Here is a 14,110-nt window from a genome sequence, read left to right as displayed (position 1 = left end):
ATAATATCCGTGCATCCCAGAAATAAAACCAATTGGGCTCCAGAAATAAAAAAATGCAAATATAAAGTTAAAATTTCATAAAACAAACATGAATTCTAATATCAAACTCCAAATAAATAATATAACATGCAACAAGAAAACCAAAAAAGAAAAAGAAAAGAAAAGATACTATAACAGCTAAATATACAAATAAAACAGTAATTAAATGACATTATAACCCAGAAATTAATACTGAAAACTGAAGAAGCATACCTTCCTCATAAACTTTTTTAATTTGATAAGATCATACCTTGCTCAGAAACCTTGAAAAATGAACAAAATTTAAATAGATTAGTAAACCAAAGGGCCAAGCTGGACACAAAAACCCAATTTCATTCCCACTAACAAATAAGAGAACAGGTAAGGGGGAAAATCAAAAAATTAAAGTAAACACATCACCTACCATTTTTAAAACTCCAAGTGACAAAGAATGGCAACCCCCTACTAAGCAACATTTTTGCCAAAGATTGCATATTGTGACACATCAAATAATATATTATGACTATGAAATTGAAATCTGCTGTCAACACTACAAAACTTTTTTTCTTAAAAAAAAAACCTTCAAATTTAACAAAGACATTTAACAAAGTGCTGACATTAATAATTCCACTAACATCAGTATCACAGGAGAGAAGAAATAGAAACTGACTATAACATAAATGTTTATGATGAAATAAATGAAACTAACGTTAGTATTACAGCAAAGATATTGAAGGAGAGAAGAAACAAAAACTGATTATAACATCGATATTTCTGATGTAATCCAAACATTAGAAGCTGCATTTGCCTGATAAAAAAGAAGGAATGAAAAAATTTACTAAAGTTTTTTTTAATGACCTTCCATTCAAGTTAAATATTACTATAACCACTAAATCATGCGCATTTCTCTTAGATGCAAATGCCATATTTTTTAAAGAAAGTACAGTAAAGCATTACCAAAAATTGTGAAAGCCTAAAGACATAAGACATAAACAACAGTAAATGGGATATAAAGACTAAGACATAATCATAAATTAAAAAGGTTATCATGTTCAATATAAAATTTTTTAGAAACAATAAGGAAAAAAAAAAAAATCAATAGGATATTGCTGAGAAAACCAAAGAGAAACTTGATCTCAACCTTACATCACTCCAACAAATTGTTTTAACTCGTATCTTTATTCAAAAATGAAACCTCTAAACTTTAGGAAAAGAATATTGATATCTAGAGATACAAGAGAGTATGGCCTTTGAAACCCTATCTATTGAAGATAAAAGGAAGCTTATGTTTGAAGCATGCAAATGTTAATCTTAATAGACTGCCTCGAAAAAAACAAAAGACTCAAAATATTTTTAGTTGATTTTGATGACAACCAACAAGTAAAAAGACTAACAATAGGTGTCTACCTAATAATCTAGTAAGCTATTTAAGTCACCGGCATGGAAGCTTCAAGTTAGGAAACCATACAAATGACATTAAAATAATTTATGGCATCAATTACTTCTCAAGTTAGAAAATAGCATCAAAATAATTCATGACGTTAACCAACTACGATAAAGATTAAAATTCCAGTAACATTGAAACAAAGTGAGAGAGGCCCTAGTCATATACTAACATTTTTTCTCACAAGGGTGAACGTTATACTGACCTTTAAAATTTGTACAAACAAAAGACCAACTTATTAGAGAATGGACAAATCAAAACATTACAGTGAAGTCAATGCAATGGTAAAAAGTAGAAGAGGATTTATACATAAAAATAATAGAAAAAAAAAAATTAAAGGGATTGAATGAAACAAAAATTTGAAGGCCTACAAACACCATACAGCAAAATATGTTGCACACTTACACTACATTAAAATACAAGTTTAGAACATTATAAAAGCAATATCACAGCAAAATAAGTGAACAAGAACTATGGTATAATTTATTCCAAAGTAAAAAGTTAGGAAAAATGACACTTGAGAGAAAATACCAATTTTAGATTATTTTAAGCTAGCTTAGAATAGTTACCGAAAGGCTTTCTTGATATTTGGCAAAGGGTGAATCCTGGACCACTCTTTGCTGAAGTACATGACCACTATTTTGGAAATGAAGGATAACCAAAATCTGAGAAGTATATGAAAAACAGATTTAGTAAATAGCAAACTAAATTAAAAGTAAGAAAAAGAACCGACAAGAAAGGATTCATAATAGGTTCGTGAAATAAAGAAATCAAATGAGAAGCAGATGAGAATGAAAGAACTCACAAAGTTCAATGAGGCAATTTTATTGTAACAAAGTGCAACCAGTGGCTTGCAACAATGATGCAATGATACCAAAACATGAAAACTACATATACTAGAAAATGTTGTGAAAAAGTTAGAATATCAACATTTTGTTCATGTAGATATGCACATTGGCTACAAAACGAGTCTCTATAATACACACACACCTATATATATATATATTGTTAAATTACCGATTGTTCCAAAAGCTTAAACTTTTTAGATATGATAAATTTAATCATTTAATCAATACTTCTAGCACTCCCCCTCATGTGTGGACTGAAACTACCTTTTAATATGTGAGATTCAACATGTAGGAATTTAAATGGGAGGTAGAGTGGAAGAGATAGGGATTGAACTCAAGACCTCATACTCTGATACCGTATTAATTACCGATTATCCTATGGTAATTTTTTTTTTTTTTTTTGATAAGTAATAAGTTATATTGATATTAAAACAGAACACCCTAGTACACAGAGAGTGAACAAGGGTTAAGAAATCAAATACAAAAATTGCAGGAGTCTGGGAAATCAATATAAAAAGGGAATGATTGTTTTTGCAAAGCAAACAACCAATCCATTAAAGTTCTAAAAAAGAGTAGCTTGAGGTCCAGAATAGATCTCTCAATATCTTCAAAACATCTATTATTTCTCTCCCTCCAAAGACACCGCATTAAGCAATGAGGAATGATGGACCAAATATAACCATTTCGATGATAACCAAAGCTGCCTTGCCAACACCCTAACAGCCCCAAAACAGTGTGCGGCATAACCCAAGTTACTCCAAATAGACCCCAAACCATAGACCATAGATCCATAGCAAAAGGACAATGAAGGAATAGATGGTCAACCAATTCACCATTTCTCTTACACATGTAGCACCAATCCAAAATCCACACCTTCCTTTTTTGTAAATTATCAATTGTCAAGCATTTCTCTAAGGCAACAGTCCAAACAAAGAAAGCTACTCCAGAGGGAATATTCTGTTTCCAAATACTTTTTCAAGGAAATCCATAGAAAGTGTTGCCAACTAAAATTCTATAATAATCACTAACCATAAAAGCCTTATCTTTGCTAGGTATCCAACACATTTTATCCTCACCTAGCCCCCTTATAGGAGAACCATATATGGTTTCCATGAAGTCTGACATAGCCTCTATATCCCGAGCATGCGCACCCCTAAATCATTTAATCAATACTTCTAACATATATATATATATAGATAAACTGAACTTGGACGAGTAAAACACCAGTTTGAATTAAATTATATATACAAATCCCAAAAGGTAAAGAGAAAACATAATTAAAGTACCTTGGCATTAGTTCTAATCAAGTTGGTTATTTTCCCGGATGCAAACTCCTCACCATCTTTCTGAGTTAGTCTTCAAAATCCAAGCAACATGTCCACCTTCAAAAGGTAGAAACCATATATAGATATATTAAGACCCATCAACAGCTTCAGTGCTTTCTGAAATTTTATTTAAACTGACTTCATGGACCAGTAAAACTGACCTCTCAATCCAAACAAGAAACAAAAAACAGCAAGACCTTCACTCACCCAATTTCTCATTCTTATACAACTCAACTCCATTTTCCCACAATAGATTCACTCTTATAAATATAGCAATTTTGACCCAGCCCAAATCAACAAAATTTATTGCCAAGAACTGATCCATGAACTATTACATTATAAACTCAATAAATACAAGGCAAAGCTATTTGACACCAATAAGTGAAGATTTCAAGAAACGCTGAGACCGAGAATGAGCATGTGGACTTCAGGCTCTAATATTAATGAATCCAATATTTAAATTTCCAAATTTTCCAGAAATTTTCAATTTTGAAAAATCAATAGGTAATAATTTGATGAAAGAAAATAGGCTAGAAATCAGAAATTTTGAAAAGAAGCGAGACAATTGCTAACTATGCTAACTATCAAAAACAAATTTAACTACTATACTTTTAGCAACTTTTAAGTGTTAGTGATAATTTGCAGAGACAAAAATTTAAGTAGAACCAAGCAAATGGCAGCAATCACAAAAATTTTAATTATATTTAGCTTTTAGTAACTTTTTACAAGTGATTGCAGATAAGTTAAAATATTGAAGAAGAAGAGTAAAATTTTTCAAGTGTTGCCACAGTGCTTGGTGAGATTAATTTCAACTACTTATTTCAAAAGCCATTAAACCAAGTTGCAGAATTTACATATTTCATCAATGGCATCCAATTAAGTAATCACACAATGTATACTCTCACCCATTACAAATATAAGAGAATAGAAGAGGATGCAGGGCAGAATGAGTAAACTTACTGAGCATTGAACTGAATTGGGTTTAGTAAATAACCAATTATGAAGTAAATTGTGAACGCAGAATTCAAATGACTAGAGAAAGCAAACCCAAAGTACGTTGGCATCACTTATCATCAAGTAAATTATTTTCCCAGTCGTAAACTTCAAACGAGCTTCATGAGTTAAGAAATAGAAATCACAGCAATCTGGCCACCTTCAACAGACCTGAAAATCAATTACCTATCTTTTCAAATTTATACTTGACTTAAGATACGTTAAAAATCCATTAAAATCAGAAGCACAATCATACCATTCCTACTAGGATAGGCAGACAGCAAGACTTGGCTCACAAGTTATGATAGTTTGACAAAAACCTAACCTCTTGAGTTGCTAGCTGTTGAGTTTGCGAAGGTAAGCTCAAGGACCACAGGCTAAGCCAAAGCATTCGGGAATAAATACAGCAACAAGAGAGAAACACAATACATTAAACAGATTTGGGAATGTACAGACATAATATGGTTTCAGTACTTACGAAAATTTCATCTTCTGGCTTTGTATAGCTTATTTCCTCATCACAGTCATTAGCAGATACTTGCAATTTACCCTAATACTAATTGAAGTTTCTTAAAGGCAATATGCCTAAAAACATGGGAAGCCCCAAAAACTGAATATGATCAACTCAATAACAGATTAGCAATAGAAAAGGGGTGCTGCATGACGTGCTGGACATACTCTAGGAATTCGTCAAACATTTTGAGGGTCTCATTGCAAAGGTTACTGACTTGGACTCGTTCTTCCAAGCATAGTTTGAAAAGAGAAACTTACAAAGACAGGAATCATAAAATATTAAAACACTGACCACTGTAAAGTCTGGAAGTTAAGCTCGCGTAAGAGTTTGTAAAGAAAGAAACACCTTCATAAACAAACCAAATATAAAATTTCCAAGTAATAAAGAAAAGGAAAAAATAATTTTAAACTAAACAAGCCCTCTTATGAATGAAAGTGCATGCAGCCAAACACAGGAAAAAATAGTAGAGAGCAATTTCCACAATAAAATAAGTAAATAAATTAAAAATAAAAAATTCAATTAGAAGAACAAAGTAATTAACCCAACAAAGCAAGTTATTGACAATTGTTTTTGTTGAAAGTAAGTAATTTAACCTACCGAGAGAAATAATTTTTTGAAAAACAATAAAATAAACAAGTAGAATAAAAGTCATGCAAAGTCATGAGAGATAAAGACTTCGGAATACCATGGTGTCATTCCCATGCTTACTATTGTTGATGCTTGGAGAGTTGTGGCTACGGCTCATGAACCATTGTCCCCTATTCTGGCAACGCATGGTTTGAACAATTAATACCCATATGTTCGACAAAAGAAACATAGAGTAAGGGAAAAAAAAGTATACAGTGTCAGATCAGTCACAAACTCAAGCAAAAAGATAATTTGAATATAAAACAAAAGGACCACATTACAATGAACTTTGATAGGAAATTTTACCAACACAATGAAGTAGTGAAGGATTGCAATGTAAAACCAACAATCCCAAACTTTTTATTTCAAATTTCATAAGCTCATTTTGCCTTTGGTCTGACCTCCAAAGTATCTTGTTCCTTGTACACGTGAAAGATATATATATTATATATATGTGTGTGTGTGCACGCGCGCGCGCACGTGTGTGTATATATAAGTAAAATTTTTATTGAACAACCAACAAGTATAAAGACTAACTATAGGTGCCTACCTTATAATATAGTAAGCTGTTGAAGTCACCGGCATGGAATCATCAAGTTAATTTGTTCTTAATTTCAGAGCAATTGGAATGACAGGAGAGGATGTGAAACTCGAAGACACATTACAATACACTTGCAATTGACCCTAATATTAAATTAATGTTTTATTAAAGGCAAGATGCAAATGAGCTCTAGCTCAATTGGCACTTCCTCCCCTTGAAAGTGTTAGGTGGAGGGTGAGGTCAGGGGCACAAGACACATTGGGTGAGTGGGTAACATACCAATCAAAAAATGAAATAAAATAAAGTTTATTTAAGGCAAGATAACACTGGAGTGGGGGGATCTAGTTTTTAAGTATACTAGCTTCTAAAACCCAAACCTACAATTATTGGCCCAAAACAAAACAACCAATAGAACCATGACCATTTAGAAAGAATCTGTCTAAAAATTCTAAAACTTAAGAACAAAATCACTATAACAGCAAATAAAATTACTTAAAGAACCATTCAAGACAGAAACATTTGGCTTACTCATCCCGCTTTTGAATAATTAAGACGTTAGGGGATTGGACAAAGTCTCCAAATTAGGTTTACATACATACATATATATATATATATATATTGTGCAGCATCTTCTAATGGTAGAGAGAAATTATAATTTTTTTTTTATAAGAAAAAAAGAGGAAAATTATATTATTAAACTTTCTTGCATAGAGTAGACTTTCATATATATATCATTCTTACTTATCAAAAAAAATATTATTAAACTTAGATTTGGCTTACATGACAATTAGTTAGCAACATCCTAGTTAGAAATAACTAACAAGTCAAATAACCACCAGACATCATTGAAACCATAACAACTCTAAACCAATCTACTAATCAATTAAATAGCTCTACAAATTTAAATTAAGGAAAAAACCATATACAAAACACGACCACAACAGAATTATAACCAAAAGCAACAATTTAAGAATACCAACAAAGATAATAACTATACAAATTATTCAAAACCTATCAACAACATCTAAATTATCAAAGAGCACTAACAAAGCATTAAGTAACTTCTCAAATTCCATAGTGGAGGAATTCTTGAGCATCAAATAGTGGAAGAATGACTCATCTCAAATAAATCAAGAACCTGCAATAATGGTTTATTGATAAGTAAGAATCTGCAACAATGGTTGAAGCAGGGGAGACCCAGATCAGCTAAGATCACAGTTGGCTTAAAAACAGCTATTAAAATCACCCAATTAGGTAGTGCATGCTTCATTTTCCTGTAATTTCTTACTAAAGCCAAAACAAATTTTAGAGACATACTTTTTCCTAATAATTTGTTGCATAATTATAAAGAGTGAGGCCGCAATATTTTAATGGGACAATTTGTAACCATACCCAGAATCAATACTTTACTGCCTTCATTGTTGCAATAAATTCCATAAAGCTTCAAGAACGTCGAAGTATGTATTCTTGAATCAACATTTTCCACTATTTGTTGTTTGTATAAACATGACCATACCTTCTCTATTTAATCTTTCTTTTTCCTTTTTTGATAGGTAGGAAAAAGTATATTCAAAAAACTGCTGGAAGCAAAAAGCACCAGCAGATCAAAAGTACAAAAAAGAAGGAAAAGCACCCAAAAAAAAAAAAACATTTAAATACATAGAAGACCTGACAAATATTGGAACATCATCCAACAAACCACTTAATACTACAATATATTAAGCATATTTTTAACCAAAAATAAGGGGGGTGCTGCATGACGTGCTTGACATACTCTAGCATTTTGTCAAATATTTTAAGGGTCTCATTGCAAAGGTTACTGATTTTGACTCATTCTTCCAAGCATAGATTGAAAAGGGAAAATTACAAAGACAGGGATCATAAAATATTAAAACACTGACCTCTGTAAAGACTGGAAGTTAACTTGTGAGTTAGTAAAGAAGGAAAAAGCTTCATAACCAAACCAAATATAAAATATCCAAGTAATAAAAGAAAAGAAAAAATAATTTCAAACTAAACAAGCCCTCTTATGAATGAAAGTGTATGCAGCCAACTACAGCAACAAAAGTAGAGACCAATTTGCACACAAAAAATAAGTAATTTAAAAAAAAAAAAAAATCAATTACAAGAACAAAGTAATTAACCCAACAAAGAAAGTTAGTGACAATTGTTTTTGTTGAAAGTAAGTAATTTAGCCAACCGAGAGAAATAAGTTTTTGTTGACAAAGTAATTACACAAATTATTTAATTTCAGAAAAACAATAAATAAATGGGTAGAATAAAAGTCAAGCAAACTCATGAGAGATAAGAGACTTCGGAATACCTTGGTGTCATTGCCATTGTTGCTATTGTTGATGCTTGGAGAGGTTGTGACAACGGCTCATGAACTATTGTCCCCCATTCAGGCAACGCATGGTATGAACAATAGATACCCATATGTAGACCAAAGAAACATAGAGTAGGAAAAAAAAAGTGTCCAGTCAGATCAGTCAGACAGTCACACTCAAACAAAAAGACAAATTGAAAATCAAACAAATGGACCACAATACAATTAACTTTGATAGGAAATTTTACAAATGCAATGAAGTAGTGAAGGATTGCAATGTAAAACCAACAATCCCGGACTTTGTATTTCAATTTTCATAAGCTCATATCTGGTATCCAATCCTTTTGCTTTTGGTCAGACCTCCAAAGTATCTCAGTTCCCTGTACATGTCAAAGATATATATATATATATATATGTAAAAATTTTATTGAACAACCAAAAAATAAAAAGCCTTCCTATAGGTGTCCACCTTATAATCCAGTAAGCTGTTGAAGTCACCGGGAGGGAAGCTTCAAGTTAGGAAACCATAACAAACAAATTTATGTCATTAATTACTTCTTGAGTTGGAAAATAGCATCAAAATAATTCATGACGTTAACAAACTATTACGGAGTTTAAAATTCCAGGTTCACTTAAAGACAGAGTCAGGTCCATAGTAATATATTCAACATTTTCTCTCAAAAGGGTGAACATGATACTGGCCTGTAAAAGTTTTTCAAATAAAAAGCCTACTTATTAGATAATGGACAAGTCAAAACGTTACAGTGAAGTCAATGCAATGGTAACAAGTAGAAGATAATTTTATACATAAAACTAATAAAATACTAACAAAAGTGATTGAATGAAACAAAAATTTGATGGTCAACATGCACTACACGGCAAAATATGTTGCACACTTGCACTACATTAAAATACAAGTTTGAACAATATAAAAGCAAAATCACGATAAAATAAGTGAACAAGAAATATGGTATAGTTTATTCCAAAGTAAAAAGTTAGGAAAAAGGACATCTGAGAGAATATACCAATTTTAGATTATTTTGACCTCGCTTAGAATAGGAACCAAAAGTTTTTCTTCATATTTGGAACAAGGTGAATCCTGGACCACTCTTTGCTGAAGTACATGAACACTATATTGGAAATCAAGGATAACCAAAATCTGAGAAGTATATGAACAACAAATTTAGTAAACAGCAAACAAAATTGAAAGTAAGAAAAAGAACCAACAAGAAAGGATTCATAATAGGTTTCTGAAATAAAGAAATCAAATGAGGCAGAGATGAGGAAGAAAGAACTTACAAAGTTCAATGAAACAATTGCATTGGAACCAAGAGCTACCTGTGGCTTAGAACATTGATACAATGATATCAACACATGGAAACTACATATATTAGAATATCAAGATGGAATATATTCTAAGTAAAAAAATTAGAAAATGTCGTAGGAAAAGTGGGAGGAAAGAGTGGACAACTGGCATGAATGATATATACTAATTGGATTAAATTAGTGCTTCATATTTTAGAAGAGGAGAGGATTTAAGAAAAATTAGCAATCTTATAAACTTCCATTATCTTGGGACTAGATAACAAAACTCCCTAATTAAATTAAAATTTTCCTTCGGCTGCACATAATAGACATGTTGTCCCTAGTAACGGCACATTGAGACAACAAATTTATTGGTTTATAACATAGCCAAAAACAAAAATATTTGGGGAAACTAAAGACTCAAAGGAAGAAATTTGGAGAAATTATGAAAATATTACTATTTGTTGGAAAGGGGTGTAAGAGAAGAAAGGAGGATGAGGTTGGAGAAAACTCACTGGTCATCCATCTTAATAATGTACATGATCTTCAAACTGCTTCATGTTTAATACATTCTTCAAAATAGATATTTGGAATGTGAGAAATCCCAGACCACTCGGCACCGCTCCCCTTTGCACATCTTTCCTTTAATTTGGGGCAATTACCAATATTCAGCTCTTTGGTTGGCTTGAAAGTTGGTTAAAAACTCCACGAAATTTTTTCTCTGCAGCAAAACAAAATATCTTTCCCCCTGTCCATGTGTTTTTTAGTTTTGTACCTTTTTTTCTCTTGCTGAACAATTTTGTTAGCTTTTTAACATCCTAGGCTGCCAGTGATGCAGGGCATTTCAAGCAACTATATGCCTATATCCTAATCCACTTGTAACTAATTAGTTAGTTAGTTAGTAGATTTCTTAAGCATTAGCCTATAGGATTTAGACACTTGTCAACCATCCAGAGGCTACCAATGCAAAACAACTAGTATAAGTGGGAGAATGCAAGCTCTTTGTAAATCAGTTTTGGTAATTGAATGAATTGTTAGCCTTTGTGTACTATTTGGAACTAAATGTTCTTGCAGAGGTACTTATCCACCTATCAATTTGTTCTTAATAACTCAGCCCTTTCATTGTTTCTAAACCATACACAAACAGCCCATCACATCCCTGCATCAGCCAGCCTTTTTCTTAACATCCTAGCTTTTTAGTTCTTTGAACTATTAGTTAGTTCGTTATATTCCATGTCAGTAACTAAAAGTGTCAAAGAAAAGGACATTTCACACTGATCAAGCTAAGCTATCAATGACTTTCTTATCAAAAGGTGTCAAGCTACAAATCATCAATCTGACTACTCAATCTATACATTGTTTTGGTTACATATGAACGCATATATGGAGTTGAGATTGCATATCCGTGCATAGACTAAACACTTCATTCATGTAGATATGCAGGTTGGCTACAAAACGCTCTCTCTATAACATGTATACACACACACACACACACACACACACCTATATAAATAGATAAACTGAATTTGGACAGGTAAAACACCGGTTTGAATTAAATTATATATACAAATCCCAAAAGGTAAAGAGAAAACATATTAAAGTACCTTGGCATCACTTCTAATCAAGTTGGTTATTTTCCCAAATGCAAACTCCTCACCATCTTTCTGAGTTAGTCTTCAAAATCTAAGCAACATGTCCTCCTTCAAAAGGCAAAAACCAAATATAGATATATTAGAACCATCAACACCTTCAATGCTGCCTGAAATTTTATTTAAACTGACTTCATGAACCATTAAAACTGACCTCTCAATCAAAACAAGAAAACAAAAAACAGCAAGACCTTTCATTCACCCAATTCCTCATTCTTATACAACTCAACTCCATTTTCCCACAATAAATTCACTCTTATAAAAATAGCAATTATGACCTAGCCCAAATCAACAAAATCTATTGCCAAGAACTGATCCCTGAACTATTACAGTATCAACTCAATAAATAGAAGGCGAGGCTATCTGACACCAATAAGTGAAGATTTCAAGAAACGCTGAGACCAAGAATGAGCGCGTGGACTTCAGGCTCTAATAGTGATGAATCCAATATTTAAAATTTCCAAATTTTCCAGAAATTTTCAATTTTGAAAAATTAATAGGTAATAATTTTGATGAAAGAAAATTGGCTAGTAATCAGAAATTTGAAAAGAAGCAAGACAATTGCTAACAATAAAAAACAAATTTAATTACTACACTTTTAGCAACTTTTTAAGTTTTGGGATAATTTGCAAAGACAAAATTTTAGAATCAAGCCAAATGGCAGCAATCACAATTTAATTACATTTTTCTTTTAGTGACTTTTTACAAGTGATTGCAGATAAGTTAAAATATTGAAGAAGAAGAGTAGAATTTTTCGAGTGTTGCCACAGTGCATGGTGAGATTAATTTGTACTACTTATTTGAAAAGTCATTAAACCAAGTTGCAGAATTCATAAATTTCATCAATGGCATCAAATTAAGTAATCATACCATGAATACTCTCACCCATTAAGAATATAAGAGAATAGAAGAGGATATAGGGCAGTATGAGTAGACTTACTGAGCATTGAACTGAATTGGGTTTAGTAAACAACCAATTATTAAGTAAATTGTGAACGCATAATTAAAATGATAAGAGAAAGAAAATCCGAAGTGCCTTACTTGTCATCAAGTAAATTATTTTCTCAGCAGTAAACTTCTAGCAAGCTTCATTAGTTAGACATAGAAATCACAGCAATCTGGCCACCTTCAACAGACCTACAAAATCAATTACCTATCTTTTCAATTTATTCTTGACTTAAGATACCATTACAACAATGATAGGCAGACAGCAAGACTTGGCTCACAAGTTATGATAGGTTGACAAAACACTAACCTCATGAGTTGCAAGCTGTTAAGTTTGCCAAGGAAAGCTGAAGGCCACAGGCTAAGCTGAAGCATTAGGGAATAAATACAGCAACAAGAGAGAAACACAATATATGATACAGATTTGGGAATGTAGAGACACAATATGGTTCAGTACCCTATGAAAAATTTCATTTTCTAGCTTTGTATAGCTTATTTCCTCATCACAGTCATTAGGAGATAGTTGCAATTTACCCTAATATTAATCGAAGTTACTTAAAGTCATGAGAGATTGAGACTTCGGAATACCTTGGTGTCATAGCCATTGGTGCTATTGTCGATGATTGAAGAGGAAATTTTACCAACGCAACAAAGTAGTGAAGAATTGCAATGTAAAACCAACAATCCCAAACTATGTATTTCAAATTTAAATAGCTCATGTCTGGTATTCACATAATTCATGACATTAACAAACCACGATGGAGTTTAAAATTCTAGGTTCACTTAAAGACAGAGTAGGCCATAGTCATATATTCAACATTTTCCTTTATAATGGTAACATGATACTGACCTTCAAAATTTGTACAAATAAAAAGCCTACTTATTAGATAACAGGCACGTCAAAACATTACAGTGAAATCAAATTTCTTATCCCACCAAGCCCACTAACCATTATGTTTGTAGAAATCAAATGTGCACCGTGTATGTCCAAAATAAAATTTCTTATCACACCAGGAAAAAATAAAAGGGAAAAAATAAAAATAAATAAATAAATCCCTTCTTCAGTTTTGACATACGTGAAACCTACCAACAGTTTGTGTTAAGCAATGCAGGGTGTGCAGTGTGTGCCGCAGTAATTTATAAAAAATATATATATATATATATATAAATAAAAAAGATCTAACAACAAAACTCTCCATCTAGGAAACACACAATGTTCCACTTTAAACCAATCAAGAACAGAATATTGAAAATGTCTAAAAATAAGGGAATCAAATCTAATATAACAGACAGAAATATCTATTTTTAGAAAAATAAATTATCTGAGAGGAACAACGACATGGAACAAGTATCTACAGAAACTCTAATCAGGGCAATGTTTTAGCGAGATCATCAATAAATGGTAACTGGAACCATATTATCCAAAGACTTACCTCGAACTGCCAAAGACTTACCTTGAACTGCCTAAGACTGCATACAATTTGCGATGCACCTCCAAACACCAAGTGAATTTGAGGAAACTACATCATTACTTCCATGTCAACGTTTTACAAGTTTTTGACTCGAGTCCCTAGC

At 32.1% G+C, this 14,110-nt stretch overlaps 1 long non-coding RNA gene across 1 annotated transcript; it reads right to left on the bottom strand.

Moving 5' to 3' along the window:
* Positions 1-1,369: 1,369 nt before the first annotated feature.
* LOC136068034 (uncharacterized) lies at positions 1,370-6,923 on the bottom strand. Its single transcript, XR_010629424.1, has 3 exons — positions 4,885-6,923; positions 3,597-4,799; positions 1,370-2,127 (listed from the first exon to the last, which is right to left on the bottom strand). It is a non-coding gene; the product is annotated as an uncharacterized LOC136068034 (long non-coding RNA).
* Between the last annotated feature and the right edge of the window lie 7,187 nt (positions 6,924-14,110).

Source organism: Quercus suber, unplaced genomic scaffold (assembly GCF_002906115.3).
Source record: "Quercus suber isolate HL8 unplaced genomic scaffold, Cork oak 2.0 scaffold_7, whole genome shotgun sequence".
NCBI classification, from domain to species: domain Eukaryota; kingdom Viridiplantae; phylum Streptophyta; class Magnoliopsida; order Fagales; family Fagaceae; genus Quercus; species Quercus suber.
The sequence above is the reverse complement of the archived record's forward strand: the minus strand, read 5'-3'. Positions and strand labels throughout refer to the sequence as shown.